The sequence below is a fragment of the Notolabrus celidotus genome, chromosome 15, assembly GCF_009762535.1.
Source record: "Notolabrus celidotus isolate fNotCel1 chromosome 15, fNotCel1.pri, whole genome shotgun sequence".
In the NCBI taxonomy this organism is placed as follows: domain Eukaryota; kingdom Metazoa; phylum Chordata; class Actinopteri; order Labriformes; family Labridae; genus Notolabrus; species Notolabrus celidotus.
This window is the reverse complement of record NC_048286.1, coordinates 20,916,082-20,936,627: the sequence shown is the minus strand read 5'-3', so window position 1 is coordinate 20,936,627 and position 20,546 is coordinate 20,916,082. Positions and strand designations below refer to the sequence as shown.

At 37.7% G+C, this 20,546-nt stretch overlaps 1 protein-coding gene across 4 annotated transcripts in view; it reads left to right on the top strand.

Annotated features, from left to right (window-relative positions):
• Window positions 1-20,546, top strand: part of LOC117826871 (C2 calcium-dependent domain-containing protein 4C-like) — a 28,045-nt gene that overhangs the window by 882 nt on the left and 6,617 nt on the right. The window contains exon 2 of one of the 4 annotated variants that reach the window (XR_004634106.1): window positions 5,305-5,502. The exons of 2 other annotated variants lie outside the window; for them this stretch is intronic. The gene's annotated coding sequence lies outside the window, so the exon portion shown is untranslated. Of the gene's footprint in view, window positions 1-5,271; window positions 5,503-20,546 lie in introns of those variants that run through there. One more of the 4 variants, XR_004634105.1, reaches the window with a different exon arrangement.

Genomic DNA, 20,546 nt, shown 5'->3' with positions numbered 1-20,546 from the left:
ACAATATAAATAAACTTAGCATCTGTGTTACTAAGTGTGGTTGTTTATTGTCTCAATAACTTTGGTCCTCCTCCACTTTAAACACCTCAACACAAGGCTCCCATTGTGAGCATGTAAGTTTTGGCCAAGAAATAGAAGATGGTATCAAGGACACTGATCCTTTTAATATGTAAGAATCTTTGAATAAGATAGCAGGGTCCTTGCTGGTCACATTACAAAGTCTCTCCTGTTTTTAGTCATAAATATGGTGGTGATGATTCAGGAACAGTGAGGAATTATTTAACGTGAATGAGTCACTCCAATTAACAAGCCAAAGATCCACACATACAATGTTACAATCAAAGGCAGACAGCTGGTGGAGATATGTGTAGGTTTTTCATGACATTATTGTTCTCCAAAAGCTCTCACTTACGTTGACTCTCAGGCTTGTCTAAATAATAATAATAATAGGACAGGTGTCACATTTCTCAGGGTTACATCACGCTCTGTAACAAGACGACAGCTCTTTGGTGACACAAGATGTAAAGTCAGATGGTTTGACTATGGAAGCCTTTTAACATCAGACATAACTGTAACTTTCAGTATAACACCCCTCCTCCCCTTATTTGGAAGGATGAAATGATAAATAAAAAAAGCCCAACTCAGGTCCTATCATACGCACCACTGCTATTGGAGTTTGTGAAGCAATAGATCCCTTATTTCAGACAAAGGTGGACTCCAAAATTGATTGAAACTATTGATTCTGCCACCTTAAAGCACTGACTGAAGTGATACCAGAAAAGGTACCCGGAAAAAAACGAGATCACTGTTAAAAGAGAAACTGAGATGAGACTGCTGTGGAAATAGAACTAAGGATAAAAACATTAACTACACTTTTTGGCAGCTAGGTAAATAGATTTTTAAAAATGACATTCAATATTCAAAGAGATCCTGTTTTTCAAGAGAAGCTGATTTTCAGATTGTGACTAAGCACTGTGCCAGACAGCTAATTATGGGGGGCTGTTTGTAAAGTTGTGCACACTAAAATAACAGCAACGTTTTACCACATTTAGCTCCAAAAATCATAAAAAGGTAACGTGAATTTTTAAAAGTCACTTTTGTATCACATTTGGAGCAATATTTGTGATCTTTTTCACATCTAATTTTGTTGTGACATCACTGTTAAATCTGCTAAATCTAAATGTTAAATATACACTGTGTTCCAAATTATTATGCAAGTTGCAGTTTTGTGAATGTTTTAAAAAATATGCTATCAGTCATTTTCAAAGTCAGATAGTGAATATATTTCTTCAAATGTTTGATTTAAATAATGGTTGTCAAAGTACGTTTGCTGTATTTAAATAAATAAAGAATCTGCAGAAATGAGTGTGCCAAATTATTATGCAAGTTGGTGATGTTGGAGTTGGAAGGTCATTTTTACACCGTCCTGAACCTCTTGGTCCTTTCCGGGTTCAGGTAAAAATGTCCTCCCATGGAGGAAAAGACATTCACCTAAAGTGAAAAAGATGCTAGTGTTCATGCATGACAATGTACCGTCCAATGCCTCATGTTATTCCCAGGACAGGATGGCACCTGGCTGCTCACTTGATCTCAAACTGATTGAGAACTTGTGGTCAATAATAAAGAATATGATTTACAGTAATGGCAAGAAATACAACTCCAAAAGAGCCTCTTTGGAAAGCCATACAAGGTGCAGCACACAGTGTCACCACAGAAGTCATCAGAAACCTCACTAAATCTGTTTACCAGTGACCTCTGACCCTCACTGAAAGAAAAGGAGGTTATATTAGACATGATGTTTTAAAGACATTAACAGTTTTATTTTGTATACAAATGTAAAGAAACCTGTTGTTGTTGTTGAAGCTTGAATACAGTTATAGTAAATATTATTTTCAATCAATAGAACGTTTAAAACGATGCCTAGTGTTTAATTTTCACAAGTTATATGCTCTTATCACCAACTTGCATAATAATTTGGCACACTCAATTCTGCAGATTCTGCAATTATTTAAGAATACAGCCAACGTACTTTGAAAAGCATAATTTTAACCACATAGTTGAAGAAATATATTCACTATCTGACTTCTTAAAAAAATTTGAAAATAACCGTTAATGAATTTTTTAAATTATTCACAGAAATGCAACTTGCATAATTTGGAACAGTGTAAATCTAAATGTTGATTATTAAATCTAAATGTTGAATGCTACATTTGAATGTTAAATGCTACATTTAAATGTTGCTCTGCAATCCTTAATATTTAGCTAATATGCAAATTCACACTGCTGCATAGCAGAAGTACCAAAATAAAATTATTTATACAAGCTTCACAACAAAATTAAATGTGAAAAAGATCACAAATATTGCTCTGAATGTGATTAAAAATTCACACTAAATGTTTAAGACATTTAAGAGCTAAATATGGAGAATAGTTTCTGTTGTTTTTAGATTTCCCACATATTTCTCAAATACAAACTGGCTACAGAAGGCTTTTTGTAGCATGATCTTTTTTTTTTAAACTACGTTAAATGTGTGTTCATAAGAAGGTCACAGTGACGCATATAGTGTCCCCGTAACCCTAGCAAGCAAGTCTCCACTTGTGAGGATGAAAGAAAAGGGCAGAGTGATGCTGTGCCGATCACTCCCAGCAGCACAGACCAAGAGTCACAGCATCTTTATTCAATAATGCTGTAATCTAAGATCTGGATCTCACGTACGTCAAAAATGATTAGAGCCTTGGTTACAAAGACACTAAGCACTAATCAGAAATTGACTCAAACAGCTAACATTGCTAACCGCTGTCAACTCAGAAAACAACAGTTTGAAATCAAGCTCAACGAAAACCTTAGCACAGATACTTGTACACTACTTTACATTACTGGCCTGAGGATATCATCTGATTCTCCCTATTTCACAAAGCAGCCTCTCTTCAAATTTTTTTTTTTTTTGGATTCCCGTCTGTGATGTGGGTCATCTTATCAGATCTGAACATCTAGAATTCTAAATTTATCCTGAAGAATTGTATGCCTGACAAACACCAGTGTGACAAAGTTTGGCCACTGAATCATGTCACCAAACACTGTTGTATCATGTTAACGTAGAAGCCTTTTGTATATCTAAATCTATAACTACTTAGCCTTGCAACCTTTTGACAACACTCCAAGCTTTGTTGCTCTGATTGGTTGTAGTGTCATGATATATTTCGTTCCGTCTTTGCTGATAATCCTAAAAGAGCAGAGGAGATGCCAATGTTGTGCTAAACTTTGATATTTTTCAGGACCATCTCTCAGACAGTCAAGAGTACTTATATGTGAAGAAGCCTATAATGAATATTACTTTGTTTCAATGTAACCTTTGACTCTTAATATAATGTTGCTGGATAATGATGTCCTTTGTGGCCTTGTTAGTAACACTCTGGAAAGACTCTTAAGTTAGCTAACCTTTCAGGAGCTTAAGTTTGATCACGTAACATACTATCTTTATTCATTTCTACACTATCACCCTTGTTTTTTGGTTTGTAAATAATGCAGAGACCAATGTCCATGTTTTTTTGAGATGTGCAATGTTGTCTGGAGATTCTACAAATGTCTACAGAATGCTAAAATTGCTTGTTATCATTCACAACTACATCGTCCTGGTTTTGACAACTGAAATAATGAATAGGTGTCCTGTCGTTTACAACACTTCAGCAGTGTGTGCTGTTCAATTCCACTCATACTATCTTATCAGACAGACAAAGAAAACGCACCTTGTCACAGAAGTCTATTCTGACTTGCTTTGTGTTAATCAATCACTGTCATTTTTATGAAAGAAATGTATTTTATTGGGATAAACCCCTTGAGATGTGCCATCTCGTGTTTCAAGCATCTGAATCATCCTTGAGGTTTTGACAGAAGCTGCCAGTGTGATAACTTTCATGCCAAAGACAGTCTGTCAAACTCCAGGTGTCTCACTCCAACCTTCATTAAGTACCTCTTCTGTTTCAGTTCTACTAAAAGTCAGAGAAGGATATTAAACTTTATTCCTCAACTATATAACTTAATACATCCAAACTTCTAAAGTGATTTAATTCGAATACATGTTGAAGTCAACCAAGGTAATCTCCAGTCATTTTTGAAAGATTAGAGAAGAGCATAAAAATATGAAAAGATTTTAGTTTTAAGAGGACCATTGTTTTGTCTAATCGTTCCTCTTTAATTATGTAATGAAATTCCTGATTTAGTCATGAACTTTTGGTCCCCTGGGCTGGGATCTGTTGGACAAAACTGTGATTCAACTCAACCAGCTTCAACCTCCATCGGTTCAAACATACCAACATAGACGTGTATAATCATTTATTCATCATAACTTCCTAGTTCTTTCTTTGACATTTGGTGCTTAGCAATCTTGTGAGGAGTTTTCAGTTTGTGTCAATTTTTGTGACCCCTGTGGAAAAAGTGGTACATCTCAGCTCTTTGCAAAACAAAAATTCAGAACATAAAAGCATTTTTAAAACAATCGTATCCTGCTTTACTTTATAGGGATTGTTTTTGTTTTTTAAGTCTAGCTGTATGAGGTACTCATCAATAGTAATTGTAATACCCACATAGGATGCCTGTGAGCTCAGCCTCCTGCACTTTACCTTGCCATCTCCATCTGAGCCCATTTGTTTTTGCACTATAACCAGGATGACACATAGGCCTACATGTTCTTCACCCTGCAGCACACTAATCAGCTATTCAAGTCCACAATGTTCCAGTTAACTTGTTTTTGCCCAATACCTGGATGTATTGTGAATCTTATCTGTGCATCTCAATGTGACATAGTTTTAAGCAGAAAAGGCTGAACATTATTCGGCTCATGTAGCAATGGCTATAGTTTATTTCAGCTCAGTCTTTCCTTTCAATAGCTAATTTTGATTTAAGAAACATTGTGTAGACCATGGGTTGTGTGTGTCGTTATGCGATAGAAAACTGCGAGCCAAAAACTCACTTTGAAGACATCCATTCAGCTTTTGTTGTTTTATTTTATTTAACTTTTTGAATTGAAGAAAAACTGTATAAAACAGAGGCGTTCAACAAGAAAGGGAACTCCATGTGGTGAGTAATGCTGACTGCAGTCGTATGAGAGCCACTGGTATTCTCTGTTGTAGAAAGGTCCTGTTGTTGTTACCAAGTCCCCCTCAGCAGTAGCTCAGAACATGGGCTCACAGTTTACACATCTGCACCACCAGATAACTTGGCGTCTCCCTTGCTCTGCAGTTAGCACAGAAATTTTTCTCCTCTCTCCTTCAGTACGTGGAGTCTCAGTCTTGTTCTATTCCTCAGAAGAGCCTCAGCCATCATAAGAGACTCCACACACCCTGGACACGCCTTGTTTGCCCTCCTGCCATCTGGGAAGCGCTACAGATCACTGTATGCCCACACAACCAGACTAAAAAACAGTTTCTACCACAGAGAGAGCTGTGACACAACTCAACTCCCAAAAGACACTTTCCGGCTCCCCACACCGATGACCCCCCCCCCCACCACCACCACCCCCTGGACTCATAGCCTGCCTCCCTCCCTGTCCCACCGCCCAACTGACTTCTCAGCAGCCACTGCTCCCCTCCCTATCATCCCACCCCCTCCAAGGACCTGTGCAATATTTCAGCACCTGCCACTTTAAAACAATTACTGTATTTGCACACACCTGCACACTGTACATACTCTACTGTCGATGTTTATACTGTTTAAACTGTTATGTATATTATATTATTATTTTTCTCTATTTCTATGTAGCTTTATAATTTATCCTATTTTATATTTTATACAGTGTATTTGTGTATATTTTTAGAGTTATACGTTTAATTCTATTGTTGTTTTTCTTATAGTTAAATACTTTACTTTAGACTTTAGACTATCTCTTTTTTAGGCTTCTGCTCCTTACAAATTTCACTGTTACACCGTAACAATGACAATAAAGATATCTTAACTGATCTTATCTTATTCATAAAGGTGTCTTATTGTGTCCACAGTGAATGGTGCGTCCTTGTTGATGTCAGAATTGATCACTTTTTAGTTTGGTTGTATTTTTGTTTCTTGCGAATCCTGCAGACCTAAACGGCTGATCAGTGTGCTGCAGGTGGCGGTGCAAATAAATGCAAAAACAACCAGTCTTTCTGAGTCAAAGTAAAAATGTACAAGTAGAACGTGCTATTACACTTAACTAAATATTTGGCTTGTAACTTCTTAAAATTGGATATGGTAAGTGGTAGAGTTGGGCCCCATCTGTAGCCTAGCAACTGACAACGTAGCTTCCATGCTGGTTTGCCGTACTTTCAATAACGGGGTAGAGCTGACCGCAATTCCCCATGGGTAACACAATGACTATTGACAAGTACCCTCATAATGTGTTTTGGTAGTCTTCAGTTAATCACTTCATCTGACACCTACCCTGCGGCAACAGTTCCAAGAATTCAAAATGACATAGAAATAATCAGTCCTATTACTGATGGTTCATTTCAGTCTGTAGATCTTTAGAGGCATCTAGGTTAACTTCAGTCTGTTTTATAACTGATTAAAAAATAGTGCTCACAGTAGCTTTAAGGTATATTTTAAAGAGATAATAAACCATAATTGTGTTTGTTCTATAGTACTTGTACGTTACTATAACAGTTATTTTTCCGCCACTAAAAATCCGACAGTCTGTAAAGTATTGCTCTCACTGGAGCCCTACACTCACCTTTACACGTGGAGACATCCAAAGACTGACAGGCTTGACGTCACAGGCCCTGTTGCTGCTAAGCTATGTTTAGACATTCACTGACGAGGGGAGGGGGTATGCAATCAAACATTAAGTGAGTCACAAAGTAAAAAGAGAATCCTTAGAGTAATTGTATATGAACTGATGTCATATTTATGATTTTTTTTTCATTGTATCAAAGTACACGGCTATTATAGGTGACAAAACTGATGCTTCACAATGCCACCTCTATTAAACAACAGCCTCCAGTCATTATTCTGTCACCAATTACAGATTGAACATGTTTAGCAAAAACAAAAGTGTAATTTTCCATACTGATTATTATCTCATGATTTTATTTATTGTATTTTACTAATTTTCTTATTACTTGTGATTGATGAATCTGATGGCAGTTGATTTGAACCTGGATGTTAGTTTTATTTTTTTTATTTTTTGGGGGGGGGATATTAACATTCTTAATATTATTTATGTATGTATTTGTATTTATTTATTTATTTATTTTAGATTATTTAATTTGTATTTTTATTTATTTATTAGTATAATTATTTTATTATTTTCACTATTATTACTACCACTCCACTTGCTTATCTGCTTCACCAGATTCTGATGATGTTTAATTGTCAAAACAAGCACAAAGCAAAATGTTTGTAATTGCTCTGGCTGCCAATAAAAAAAAAGGTTGTTTAGAGTAGTGTGGCCCTTCTTACCTTTTCCATCACCTTTGTTCCTGCAAAAGAAATACTGGCAGTCATTCACATTCATGGTGAAAGCAGCCATGAGTCACCCTCATGTCCACATTGAGTCAAGAGAGAGTCTATATAAAGGAGCCTAAAGGGTCCTCGATTCATTTAATTCTTACTGAGTAATTCACTCCCGCCATTTCCTTCTTCTCCCCTTGGGCTCCATGTTGACTGAGAAATCAATTCAAAGTCCACAGGAAATCTTTGCTTTTTTCTTTTTTAGCTCCAGAGTGAGAATTAAAAATAGGTACCAAACACAAAAATATGTTTTCCTGAGAAAAACAAGAATGCCCGACTCGTGTGAGCTCTTATTCCAGGGTAGGACGTCACGAGACTATTAGAGTTAAGGTTTCATTATATGATCTGACAATGACAATTTCTATTTATCTTTTGCATAACTAATCTGTTCTTTATGCTATAACTCAAACTTCACAATCAATTTCCCCTTTCATGACATAAAATGACTCCAAGAAGAGCAAATGGAGTAAAAATGGTTCAAAAGTTAAAACAAGTATTGACATGCGTTGATTGTAGGTTTAATCGAGCCCCTCTTGTTCACAGGCCAATCAGCGTCTGCCATGATTCATTCATTGATTTATTTGTATTGCTGATGAGCTCAGGCTGTTGTGTTCGTCTGCTTTTCAGAAATATACAGTGGAGCATTTGTTTGGTTGTGGCGTCTTTTCTCTCCATCTGTCTGTCTGTCTGTGTGTCTGTCTGTCTGTCTGTCTGTCTGACTGACACTGTTCATTGCTGGCATTTTGTGTAAGGATTTGTCACGCTGCCATTGTTAACACTACCATTAGACTGTCACACACTTGTCAACATGTTCGGCAGTCACAAGAGACAGAGTGAACACAGTCACAATAAGTCGTACTGAAGTATGCATGCTGGCGGAGGAGATTAGAGGTAGTCAAGTGACGAAAGGATTTAATCTTGTCTCACAGATGAAACTTCTTGATGACAAGCAGCTAAAATATCAGACTGTAAAAATGTGGTGTATGTGTTACAATTTTTTTGCAGCATGGCTCTGAAGTATCTGATATAAAACAATATAAAAGGAAAGTGTATACTGTTTAGAATGGTTCCAAGAATCTAAACCATAAGGTACAGTGTGTGCTGCTTAGAGTGGTCACAGAGTGCAGATAGAGGCCCCTCGCCTATTCTGTAAATTACGGTGACAGTCAACATCATTAGAAGTCCAGTACTAAATGTAAACCAGATGTTAAGATAAATGTGTGTGCGTCATGGACTTAACTTAAACCTATAAAGGATGTGTATAACAGCCTTCGAGGAGAGAGACACAATCTGGCTGAGTCGTCCTCCCAAGCAATCCGGAATGCTTCATAGACGTGGTGTTGTTTTTTTGTAATAAATCTATTACTCTAAAAGCAAGCCAATGTCACAAAGTTCCTTCTGCATCTTCACATCACAGGCTGTCAATATACAACAGCTAAAACTCTTAGTTACGTAGGTTTTAAGTTTGTGTGTCTCCTTTTTTGGCTTATATACTTCATTTAAAGGTGACATATCATGCAAAATCGACTTTTTAATGGTTCTCCACCTGAAATATGTGTCCCTGGCATGTCTAAAAATGCCCCGAAAATGAAAAAAATCTATTCTGCCCCTGTTTTGATTTCTCCACCTTTCTGTAAATGTGTGCTGAAACGAGATGTTTTCAGTTTTTCATACGTCACACCGCCATCCGGTCTGTAACGGAAGTCAGATCTCGGAGCTTGTTCAGCCCATAGACTGTATAAAATACAACTCAACCCCTCCTCCGTTTTTCATTCCCTGCACACGTGTGCTAACAAGGAGCTTAGGAGGGAGGCCTGCTAGTTATAGACTGTCTTAATAAACACAAAGGTCGGTTTTACTCCCCACATCTGCGGATTTGAAGATCTAGTGGATGAATTTTATTTTTCATGGATAAGTGCTAGCGCTAGTTAGCATAGCCACATAGCTACATGTTTGTAGCTGTGTACCAAGACACACATCGACATACTGACAAATAAAACAACAAGAAACACTAAATCTGTGACTAAACGTTCAGAAAGGTTCTGCTGCAGGCGCCTCTCCGTCAGGATCAGATTCTGGATCAAATTCAGAGGGTTGAAGTAACTTGCTGTGAGCAGCCGTGTATTCAGCCAACATGTAAACATTAGATCAACATGCTGGAGAACCGAGGCCACATCCACTTCCTGAGGGGGCGTGGTCAGAGAGCTCATTCTCATTTAAAGGCACAGACACAGAAAACAGCCTGTTCTGAGCAGGGCTGAAAAAGAGAGGTTTACAGGCATGCCAAAATCTGATTTCAAAGTGTTTTTTTGAGCAATAAACTTTAAAGACATGTTTTGGGGACTTCTTAGACCAATATATTTTGATGAAAAAGAGCATAATATGTCACCTTTAACGTCAGCTTTAATGTGGAAAATTAAACTAACATCTGAGTTCCATCCATTCATCAGGCTTCTGATGTATAAACCTCAGTTTTTCTGACATCTCTCAGTGGGGATGCATATAGACTTTATTAAACAATGCTACCTCTACTGTGCTGCAATTACATTTTCAGCGTGCGGTGGCAAATTGCAACACAACAACAGTAGATATTGTTTCAGTGTGTGGATGTAGCTCGCTTGTGGTGCAGATGAGAAGTAAATACCACAGGTCTGTTACACTTGGCTCTTGAAATGTCATCCAGCATGTGGTATAGCTGATTGCCCCATATAAGAGATCTAATGTAAGCTGCATGCAAACAGTCGATCATAAGGAGAAAACAGTGGGGTGTATTTGGTTATTTCCTGAACAGCTGTGGAGGAGAATTCAATGTCTTTTTTTTGTTGGCAGGTTGCTCTGCTTTGACTGAGTGATTGAAAGAAAATGATACAAGGGAAGCTGATGCCTCTTATTATTCTTTGATATATTCTTGAACTTCACATCAAAAGCTTTTGAAAGTCTTGATAAAATACACATGGTAATAAAAAATGATGAACTACCGTTTAGAGGAGACTCGATGAGCAGTAAATGTTACATAATGTTCATCAGTCAGCTCATACATTAATTATTAAGCTCTCACTCAATAATAAATTGTACCTGAACCTTCTCATCTTGAGAATAAATTAGAATTTGATGCATGGAATTTAGAGATTTAAGCTACTGTGTGTGTGCGCCTGTGTGTATTATTATAATTAACATTTGAAAGAAGTGTTTGCATGTTAAGAGTTTGCATGTTACTTTTACTGGTTAGGCATAGATTTCTTCAACATATTTTAATCTATATTTGCAGACCTTCACTGAAAGCAATAACATGAGTATTTCAGAATGTCTCTCCCAGTCTATGTACTCTTGATTAGCTTATTACTGGTTAGAATTAACACTTCACGCAGCTTATGCACATTTCTGTCTGCCTTTATGAGCATTTTGACTAGAATTAGGACAAAAGGTGTAGCTTAATGCTATGCCTTTAGAGGATTTTAATGACTTTAACGGAAAGAAACATCTGCTTTATTTGTTTACTGCTGTGTGTTCAGACAGTTACACACACAATTAAATGACTCCTATTAGTGTCTAATGTTGTTTTCATTTCCATCTTCTGTCAGTTATCTCTCCCAACTGTTTTACAGATGGTGGAGGTCCATTCTACACTTTGTCTGCTCTCAATTTTGCAGTGTCTTCACCCCCTCTCCATCTGTCTCCTCTCTGTTTTTGTCATGCTTACTTGGTCTTTGTACACTCATGGCTTCTGCTCTGTCGGTCTGTGTTTGTGAAAATTCTCTCACAAATGTATCATCGCATATCTGAATATTGACAGTGAGCGGCACAGTATAGACTCTCTCATTAGCCGTGTGTTTGTTTACCTTGGTGCCCAGCGGCCCCTAACCAGATGGGTCGGTTGTCTGAGAGTCACAAAGAGGATATAAGCAGCAGCAGAATGAGCCTCATGCCAAACAATATACAGTTAACAGTGTATTCTCTGCTCAGCGAGACACTCACAAGATTTATGAGACCCTCCACGTGTGCAGCAATGAGGGATATCACCTCAGCTTAAGAAGAAATGAGAGCACAAATACTACTGTCCATTTTTAACCTTAGAGTTCTTAACTTATTTTGAAATACTTTTAAATGGCCTCTTAATGATCTACAAAAGCTTGATTATATTCTGTAAGACCTTGTGATGGAATTCATAAATAAACTGGACACTAGACACAGAAGATTCAGGAGACTCTGACGGCTTCCGTTGAAATAGTTTATGTAGAACTTGGCCAACGAGAAATAACATAACAGTACACAGGCAGGGGAGTGCAGTGCAATGTCAGACAATTCCTCAGGCATGTACCTTTATTCCCCCAAAGACGACACTACAGTCAGGTAACCATATTTGGACAATAGGAAACAAAACAATTGGGAAGAAGAGCTGTGCTCTAGTCTGGAGACAGTAAGTTGGTCACAACACACAGATAAAGACAAGAACAGGGGGAGAGACCTTGATTGCTACACTGACCCTGTTTTGTCTATCCCCCCCCCCTAGCCACAGCTGACATAGAAGGAAGTTACTCTGCCCCTGACACTTAGACTGGAAGAATACAAGAGTTAAACATTCTTACATACAAAGACAGACCTGAAATATAAGTCACACTGGTATATGAGACACAGTGTGTTTTTTGGGTGGGTAGGGGGAGCAGTGTGGGGGACAGTCCCTCTGTGAAGATTTGTGATCACTGCAATCAGCAATGTGCAGCCTATGTGCAGCTGTGTAGTTCTTCATAAGTATCATCTGTTTTTGCAATCATGCAAGCCACAGTTGTGTTAGTCAAAGCTCAGCCACAGTAGCATTGATAGTTGTGCGGCACAGACTGACTCACTGCCTGCAACAAATTTGCCAAGATTTGCCCATCGAGAAATTAGCTATCCAGACTGCACTCATCTTTTGTACCAGGCTGTAAACATTTTTATTTCTGCTGTAAAGATTTTCTTTTTCCCATTCATGTGTATGTGACTTCCGGTACTCCCAGCCTCAAGTGGATCCTCGATGAACTGCAGTTTTTAGCACTTCCGCATTGGACTCATATTTTTAGACCGGAGGTTGCCGCTTGGTTGTAACTTGTGACTAATTGGTCACAGCGATTCCAAACTCCACCAAGCCACCGTCCAATTTCCCCATTCCAGTCCAGTCATAGTTGATATTCAAGCATGATCCCGACAGCCCTATTTTGTAACAGAATAGCGCCACCTACTGGCTGTCAGTAAAACACTTCTTAATGCGATATCCAATGGTGGACAAATTTAGTGAAGTTTTACTAATCTTAGCAGAAGCTTGTAGAGGACGGAAGCTGAAAAAGGAGCTGCAGAAGTATTAGGTTAGGAAACTCCTGCCAGCTCTCTTCAGGATTAAACCTTTCTATTTTTTGTCTTTGCCCTCACTGATTCCAAAGTTCCAATCTAAATGAAAAGTTGTGTTGATGAATTAAATTGTTCAATCAATATTTTGTCAAAGCATCAGAAAAAAAAGGGAATTAAAATTTGAAATAAAGCTGCACGCGGCATCGAAAGGGCCCTTGCAACTCCTTGCAGGTCGGGATGCGGCACGCGTTGGTGTGTGGCTAGTGTCGGGGTGCTGAGAAGTCGCAGAGTTTGTTGCTGCTGTGGCGTCTTTAAGAGACTTATAAGCTATGATGTGCATCTCTCACTCTCTGAGGGACAGCTGTCACTGTGCTCGTCCTCAGCACCATGGACAGCGACATGAATGCCCATTTCTTCATTCAATAGTCACAGTGGAAGAAACAGTGTGAGCACACTTGCCCTGCTTTTGAAAGCTGTGAAATATTATAACCTCAATCCAGACTAAATTGTTGCATCAGCGAAGTAAACCCAAGTAGAACTACGCTTTGTGTTTATTGAACCCAATTTAATTTTCTTTTTTTTTCACTTTTATTGCTGCAACAGTTTGTAGAATTTATAAAACATTGAAATTATGTTCCCTGATCTTTAATTTACAAATTATTTCAGTAAACTTAAATTAAAACACTTTATTTTTGCATGAAAACTGAAACAAACAGCTGTAACACTTCTCTTGTAAAGATAGCATAAAGCAGATCATAGTTCAGTATGATTCATTCCCTCTATGCAGTGCAGTCTGATTATTGATTCCTCATTTTGGCAAACTTAATAAGTATTGCAGTGCAGTGATGGAAATGTTTGGATTCTTTCCAAACTCACTCTGCTTCTCTGGAGTCAACATGACTCAACATGACCATCCTCCTATTGTGACCTTAGAGCAGGGCATGACTCACACAGAGAGCTTTCTACTTTATTATGGGCAATTACCTTATCTGCTCCCATTATATATAATATGTTCCCCATAACAGACCTCGATTACTGTAATCTAACAATAAGATATTACCATGCATAGAGAAAAGTCAAAGGTGAGAGAATGTTGTAGGTTTTAGTTTTTAGATGTAGAACAAATACTTTAAAGTGTACTGAATGATAATAAGTGATAAATATAAGAATAAAAGTTACAAGGAGCTAACACATACCCAGCAAATATGGTATCAGACACAAAGAAGTACTTGGATGAAAAGGATTCTGTTTTCTGGATTTATCATCGCACTGCCTTAACACATGGTATTGTACAGTTTGAAAAGGATCTAAATGCAAGAGTCAACAGAAGTAGAAACATCTCCTTATTTATTCCAAGTATTCCTTTTCTTTGCTAAACATGGTGCCTTCAAAATAGAACAGCAAATGTTGTAATCAATTTGGATATTTTGAATCAAGAATTTTGTGATTAGTGCAGATCTTTCAAGATCTTCAACAAAACTTGAAAAGTTTGCCAGAATATTAAACTCTAAAAGTAATTAATTAGTTAACTAGTCTAGACTCTAGACTACAGAAGAAAACATATACAAGAATAAGTACAGAATGAAGCTTTGTTTTCACAGTCGTCTGTTATTTTCCACTGACAGCCATTTTCCATAAAAGAGAGTTGCACTTTGAACAATTTTATTACGTTTTTCATTGTAGTTTGTTTCAGGTACCTTCCTGGGACTCAAAGGATGAGTCATTATTTAGATTTGAAGTTTTAAGTTGCAGAAGGTCCTCTACATTTGACTTATGATGTCATGTTATATAGCCTGTTAAGAGTGTCTGTGCCACATCTACGGATGAGGTACACGTAGCCATAGACTTTGACATTATTATATGAAAAGTGCAGCAAAACAAGGTTTTTGTGAACCCAGAGTGTTTCTCAATATGAGTTTTGTTAGTTTTAGTTTTTCTGTGACAAGCTGGTGTTGTTAATGTGTCTAATGAAATCTGATATGGAAATGTTCTAAAATAACAAGAGCATTGCAATAAAGTAGATATCATCCCTGTAGCGTTTCATCTGACTTTTATGAGAAGTTTTCAGTGCTGTTCCTCAGAGAAGAATTCACCCACCAACACTGACTCTGCATGATAATAAGTACAGGAATCAATCAGTCGTTTCGCTCCTATTATAGTTATGGCTAATACTGTAGAAAAAAACTGAATTGGAAAAAGAATTGAGCTCTAATAACAGAGGTACTTTTTTCTCTGTATGTGGGCCTATAAGGCCCACTATAATGACAGCCAAAAAACATCCAGTGCTGAGTAAAGCCTAATGAGGGCTGCCAAAATGTGTAGGTGGAGTTTAAGATGTGCTGCTTATTTTGCCCTTTCAAACTATCTTCATTCCAACATTACATCAACAATAAAACGACTGCTGTTCGACTGAGGTTATGGGGTCACGTCTTTGATTTTTTTTTTTCTTTATCTTGTTGGGTTTTTTTTACATTACAATGTCAGAGGTTGACAGGGTCACCTCACCAGACATATTACAAATGAAAAATATTGTGAGGACATGTCACTCAGATATAATACAGCTGTACTGAATTATCTTGAAGTGACATTGCCATCAGATATTGAAGCAATGTGCATTTTTAGATGTAGATCATATCAGAGATCATAGCAAAACCACAATCCATTGCAATGTGCCTGAAAGTCACATGAAGATGCCTGAACATACTGTTATAGAAGATAATCATTTGAATCTCACACTTGTAAGAAATATTAGGAGACATGACAAACAGTGAGTACATTGAATCAAACGTACTGGGAAGTTAATGAACACAGCACAAAACAATTTGAAGCATACAGAAAATCAACATTGAACCTAAATGCAGCACGCTTTGCCGCTAAAGCAGCATGTTTTTTCCAACTGCTGCCATACAGGTGTTGGGTTAAAATAACTGGATACTGAGCCTTACTTAAATCACTCTCACAGGTACACAAGAGGGGGAGCATCTACTTCAATAAGCAATTATGCTTGGACTTCTCTTGATCAATTTACTCAATGAAGAACCCTGTAACTCAAAAGGGATGCTTGGCCTAAATGCTAACATCAGCATGATAATGACAATGCTAACATTGATTGGCAATATGTGTGGCATCATCAAGCATGGCATGTTGCAATGACAACATGACAATAATTTCCTGGTAAACACTAAATTATGAATGCTCTGGCTGATGGAATACCATTGCTTCTTTCAATTTTGTTTTTAACCTGATTGGCATAGCTAGATGAAAAGTGGAAATTGTTGAAGTGATTAAAATATAAAATAAGTGGGACAGGAATTTTATTTAATTTAGTAAAAATGTCAGCCTCCTTTTAATAATTAAGTATTCAGGGTCTCATCTTATTCAGTGGGATTTATCCCATGTGTTCTATTGATGCCTGTACCATATCTCACTGCAGTCTATCAAAAGTGGCACCAAGGTCTATAAAAACGATGAAACAATCAGCAGCACATCTCATCAGGCAGGACTGAGTCAAAAGCAACAATGGGTTGGTATAAATAGTGTGTGGTGTAAGTAAGTGTTTGGACATTTTTTGCAAAGGCTCGACATAATTGGTGATTATTCCGATGAGCTGATGTCAGCTTAAGTGATGGGAGGCTATTTGTGTCATTAGTAGCTGTATCTACTGTAGACAGCTGGCAGTTGAGAGCTAATTGGTCAAGAAATGGTGAAGTCGATACTATTAGCCAGGTTTGAGAGGTTGTGGGAAAAATCAGAGAGATGTGGAAGGTCTCATTATGAACAGAAGCAAATCAGCTTTTCCCCAATTAAAAATGACAGTCGCATTAGCGCGCGTATGTGTGTGTACATGTGTGTAATTTTCATATTTGTTTGTCTGTAAAAGATGTTTTTACAGAGTTTTTCTTGAAATGATTACATGTGTAATGAAAGTGTTTATTTTCTAAATGAGAATCACATTATGTGTGAAGTTTAAATATTTAACTACGACTTGCCATATTTATCAGGGGTATTTATTGCATATAATAGGAATTTAAAGTGAGCAGGTTGTTCATGCAGACTGGAACCCCGACATAGTGAGTGCTGGACACTTTGGACACTATTTGATTTAAAGGGGATTTTATTTCTTCCACATCCATTGAACAAATCATAGAGGACTGAGATAAAAATATAACATGCAAGACTTTCTGACAAGAGGTTGTAAGGTTCAAAACGTGGTCTTGATCCTTGTTCTCTGTGATACAATACACAAGAAAAAACAATACATTTTTTGGGCTGACGTGTCCCCACACCATCACAGTGATGGTGACTTCTCACATAGAAATGTAAGTCACACTGAATCAACACTGTGCATTTATGAAGAAATGTACGTCCACCATTGTGCATTGTGGGAAACTGTCTTTTTGTGCCTTTTCATCCCTCTCTGTAATTACAGTTGTATTTCTTCAGCAGCCTCTACTTTTTGAGCTTCACTGACAAAATCTCATGTTTGACTGATAGAAGCTGTGTCTCTGCAGAGTTGGTTCTGACAAGCTGGGCCTGAGATGAGGACATGTAAGAAGAATCTCTTTAGATAGGGAACATAGAATGGAAAAGTTGCCTCCTTTTCATCCATGAAATGTTTTATTTGTGGTGTTTATTTAGCTTCCCAGCTTCCCAGAGCCCCTAGCCATGGACCTATGGCATTATTGCATTCAATGTATATCATGGGTTAAGGGCAAAAGAGACAATGAAAGGTTTTCTCTATGGAATCTTTAAATAGTTGACTAGAATGTCTAACTGGATGAATCACCCCCTGATGTATTTATCTAATGGTTCATCACTAATCTGTAATTGACTAAAATCTATTTTTGGAAAAAGGACAAATGGATCTAATTTGCATAAGCATTAAGGATCTTTCTTTAGGTCTTTAAGGAGTCACCAACCACATCAAAGTCAAGTATTTGTCTTCATGTGTGTAACGTACCTGCGTAGGACCTACACAAACTCTATAAGCTTGACAGCGGCAAGTCATTTGTGCAGGTTTCTCCACCATTAATAACAACATATTTTATACTACTACAAAATTTGCAGAGAAAATATAAAGTGATGTTGAGGGCAGGGGCAGAGCTAGACTCTCAGTGCAAAGGGTGCGGAGCATCCTCAAGGGGCCCTTCTGATAGTCAAATTCACAACTGTAAAACAGCTGATATATTTTCTCCCCTACTTATCAATAAAAAACACAAATTCTCACTTATTGATCCAAGACAACCCATAAAAGGCAACAGGTTACTTGTCGGGTTTGTTTCTGCTGCACCGAGGACAGCACACAGCACTCTACTGCATTGATTAATGAATGGTTCAGCACCGACGCTGATGGACAGCGACAGGCAGGTGCATTGTCCAGTACTGTCTTTCTCAGGAATAACATAAACATAAAATAGACAGCGGTCTACAACACAGTAAAGTGTATTTAAACATAAAATAGACACAGCGGTTCAAACGCATTTCAAAGGCAGTCTACAATACCTCAGGAGATGACACATAGGTGCAGAGATCCGTTAAACACGTCAGATAAACATCAGTGTTAGGATCCATGGCTGACACAATGAATACAATGTCTCCAAAAGAATGTAACTCCTCCACAACTTCCTCTGGCTTGGAGATGCCTTCTGAATAGAAACATGCAAGCATTAGCCTCCAAGGCGATTATTATTGATTTGTTTGTAAACGTTTGAATTATTTAGCAGTGTACCTTTATGTGAGCATATGTTGAACATGGTTGTGGTGTGCATGCCTAAGCTTAAAGCATTTCATGGGCCCATCTTTAAACATAAGATAAATAATCTTGAACGGTCATGCCATATGAGTTTTCAGGCGTGTTAGTGTGTATATGGATTTCTGGGGATTATTAACTGAACAACAACGGGAGGTTGCTTTAAATTGAAAATAGATGTTTGTGTGTGTGAATGTTTTTTAATTACAACACTGACTGTGGACAAGGACAGACAAAAAAAGTAGCTCAGTAGGGGGCCCCTGCTGAATGCTGGCCCTGGAGCGGCTGCACCCTCTGCCCCCACGGTCGCTCCACTTATGGTTGAGGGGCTTCAAAGATTAACCATGACCTTCCTTTATTTAAAAGTGTAGCATTTGTGTACTCTCCTACTCCTTTCTTATGATGCAAAGAGGCTCAAACATTCACTTTTGGTTATTCTGGTAATAACAGAAGAATATTAGGTCTGTCACATCCACTTCTGTAGTAATGAATTCAAGTAATTACACACAGTCAGGATACAGCAGACTGGCCATGATGGATGTAACTAATATTACATTTGTACCTCGCAATAAAAGGAGAATATTAGGTCTCTCACGGCCACCTCTGTAGTAATAAGCTCCAGCAATTACTAAAACACAGAGAGATAATTGAGCTAACTTGGTTGGCAGGCTACACCACAGAGATTAATGACACCACGTTCTGGCAAGCAAAACATAATGCGGTGAGCTTAAATTACCCTTCAACATATCAATAACCTAACAAAAATGTTTGAAATCAAAATCTGAGATTATCCTCACGAGGAAAAACAGCACTTTCACCAAGAAGAAATAAAACTTTTGTGTTTTAGCAGAGCTTATTATATGTCAGCAACCACAGGGACGAGATATAGCAGACTGGCAAGGATAAAGAGGGCGCACCCCTCAAGTCTGCAGGGGCTCAATCAGTACAGGACATTATTAGATACTCAAACCAGTCCCTGTTGAAAGCTAATAAAAATACATAACAACTAGTGCTTATAAAATTAAAATTAAAAAATATAGTAAATGATGGGAAGTAGAATTCTAAAACAAGCTGTTAACTCCATTTGTTGGAGGCTCCTGTTTAGCTTGGTGGTTAAAGGGATATTTCAGTTTTTTTGAAGTGGGGTTGTATGAGTCTTAAATCACTAGTAATTTTCGGGGCCACAATAGATGCTGCTCAGCTCGGCCCCTTTAATGAGAACTGCAGGGAGAATCAGCACGCAAGTAAGGCTACCTCTGCAGACCGTGTCATTTCTGCCACGTGATTTAGCGAATTTTGAAAGATTCTGACCCGAGCACTCACTTCAGTTTAGCTGTACGCTCTACTTGGATTTTTTTCTGCACTTTACTTTGCTGCCAGAAACGATAGCCTAGCTTGCGTGCTGATTCTCCCTGCAGTTTCTCATGAAAGGAGCCAAGCTGAGCAGCATCCCTTGTGGCCCCAACAATTACTAGTGATTTAAAACTCATACAACCCACTTCAAAAGAACTGAAATATACATTTAAATCATGCTTCTGTGTACAGAGGCTACAGCATTCAAGCCTTCAAAGAGGGTGGCCCAGGTTCAACTCCAACCTGCAACCTTTTACTGCATGTCATTCCTCACTCTCTCTCCCGGTCTAGTCAGAATGGCGACCCAGTTGAGTCAGTTTATTCAATGTTTATTTATTTTTATTTGTATAACAAATATTATCTAAATATTATATATATTGTATATTTATTTGTATATATACATGTATACATGTTTATATATGTATATATATGTATATATATGTGTATATATATCTACACACACATATATATATATATATTATATATATATATATACACACACATATATATATATATATATATATATACGTGCGCAAACATACAGTGAGTATATATACACAGATATATGTATATATACACACACATACATATGCACATACACACACATATATATGTATAAATGTACGCACTCATGTATGTACAC